General features: G+C 52.0%; 1 protein-coding gene across 1 annotated transcript in view; it reads right to left on the bottom strand.

Annotated features, from left to right (window-relative positions):
* The window catches only part of LOC133137984 (WD repeat-containing protein 37-like), a 35,604-nt gene that overhangs the window by 15,302 nt on the left and 17,802 nt on the right, over positions 1–2,500 (bottom strand). The gene's annotated exons all lie outside the window — the stretch shown is intronic.

The raw sequence follows: 2,500 nt of genomic DNA, 5'->3' as shown, positions 1-2,500 counted from the left end.
TACCTGCCCCAACACACCTCACCTTTACCTGTGACAACTCCACACCTTTACCTGCAACAACTCCACACCTTTACCTGTGACAACTCCACACCTTTACCTGCCCCAACACACCTCACCTTTACCTGCCCCAACACACCTCACCTTTACCTGCCCCAACACACCTCACCTTTACCTGTGACAACTCCACACCTTTACCTGCAACAACTCCACACCTTTACCTGTGACAACTCCACACCTTTACCTGCCCCAACACACCTCACCTTTACCTGCCCCAACACACCTCACCTTTACCTGCGACAACTCCACACCTTTACCTGCCCCAACACACCTCACCTTTACCTGCCCCAACACATCTCACCTTTACCTGCGACAACTCCACACCTTTACCTGCCCCAACACACCTCACCTTTACCTGCGACAACTCCACACCTTTACCTGCGACAACTCCACACCTTTACCTGCCCCAACACACCTCACCTTTACCTGTGACAACTCCTCACCTTTACCTGCCCCAACACACCTCACCTTTACCTGCCCCAACACACCTCACCTGTACCTGCGACAACTCCTCACCTTTACCTGCCCCAATACACCTCACCTTTACCTGCCCCAACACACCTCACCTTTACCTGTGACAACTCCACACCCTTACCTGCCCCAACACACCTCACCTGTACCTGCGACAACTCCTCACCTTTACCTGCCCCAACACACCTCACCTTTACGTGCCCCAACACACCTCACCTTTACCTGCGACAACTCCTCACCTTTACCTGCCCCAACACACCTCACCTTTACCTGTGACAACTACACACCTCACCTTTACCTGTGACGAGTCCACACCTGTACCTGTGACAACTCCTCACCTTTACCTGCCCCAACACACCTCACCTTTACCTGCCCCAACACACCTCACCTTTACCTGTGACAACTCCACACCCTTACCTGCCCCAACACACCTCACCTGTACCTGTGACAACTCCACACCTTTACCTGCCCCAACACACCTCACCTTTACCTGCCCCAACACACCTCACCTTTACCTGTGACAACTCCACACCTTTACCTGCCCCAACACACCTCACCTTTACCTGTGACAACTCCTCACCTTTACCTGCCCCAACACACCTCACCTTTACCTGCCCCAACACACCTCACCTGTACCTGCGACAACTCCTCACCTTTACCTGCCCCAACACACCTCACCTTTACCTGTGACAACTCCACACCCTTACCTGCCCCAACACACCTCACCTGTACCTGCGACAACTCCTCACCTTTACCTGCCCCAACACACCTCACCTTTACGTGCCCCAACACACCTCACCTTTACCTGCGACAACTCCTCACCTTTACCTGCCCCAACACACCTCACCTTTACCTGTGACAACTACACACCTCACCTTTACCTGTGATGAGTCCACACCTTTACCTGTGACAAAACACCTCACCTTTACCTGTGACAAAACTCCACACCTTTACCTGTGAAAACTCCACACCTTTACCTGCCCCAACACACCTCACCTTTACCTACGACAACTACACACCTTTACCTGCCCCAACACACCTCACCTTTACCTGTGACAACTACACACCTCACCTTTACCTGTGACGAGTCCACACCTTTACCTGTGACAAAACACCTCACCTTTACCTGTGACAAAACTCCACACCTTTACCTGTGACAAAACACCTCACCTTTACCTGTGACAAACATCCACACCTTTACCTGTGACAACTCCTCACCTTTACCTGCCCCAACACACCTCACCTGTACCTGCGACAACTCCTCACCTTTACCTGCCCCAACACACCTCACCTTTACCTGTGACAACTCCACACCCTTACCTGCCCCAACACACCTCACCTGTACCTGCGACAACTCCTCACCTTTACCTGCCCCAACACACCTCACCTTTACGTGCCCCAACACACCTCACCTTTACCTGCGACAACTCCTCACCTTTACCTGCCCCAACACACCTCACCTTTACCTGTGACAACTACACACCTCACCTTTACCTGTGACGAGTCCACACCTTTACCTGTGACAAAACACCTCACCTTTACCTGTGACAAAACTCCACACCTTTACCTGTGAAAACTCCACACCTTTACCTGCCCCAACACACCTCACCTTTACCTACGACAACTACACACCTTTACCTGCCCCAACACACCTCACCTTTACCTGTGACAACTACACACCTCACCTTTACCTGTGACGAGTCCACACCTTTACCTGTGACAAAACACCTCACCTTTACCTGTGACAAAACTCCACACCTTTACCTGTGACAAAACACCTCACCTTTACCTGTGACAAACATCCACACCTTTACCTGTGACAACTCCTCACCTTTACCTGCCCCAACACACCTCACCTGTACCTGCGACAACTCCTCACCTTTACCTGCCCCAACACACCTCACCTTTACCTGCCCCAACACACCTCACCTTTACCTGACAACTCCACACCCTTACCTGCCCCAACACACCT

The sequence above is a fragment of the Conger conger genome, chromosome 9 (assembly GCF_963514075.1).
Source record: "Conger conger chromosome 9, fConCon1.1, whole genome shotgun sequence".
NCBI classification, from domain to species: Eukaryota; Metazoa; Chordata; class Actinopteri; order Anguilliformes; family Congridae; genus Conger; species Conger conger.
This window is presented reverse-complemented; position numbering and strand designations above follow the sequence as displayed.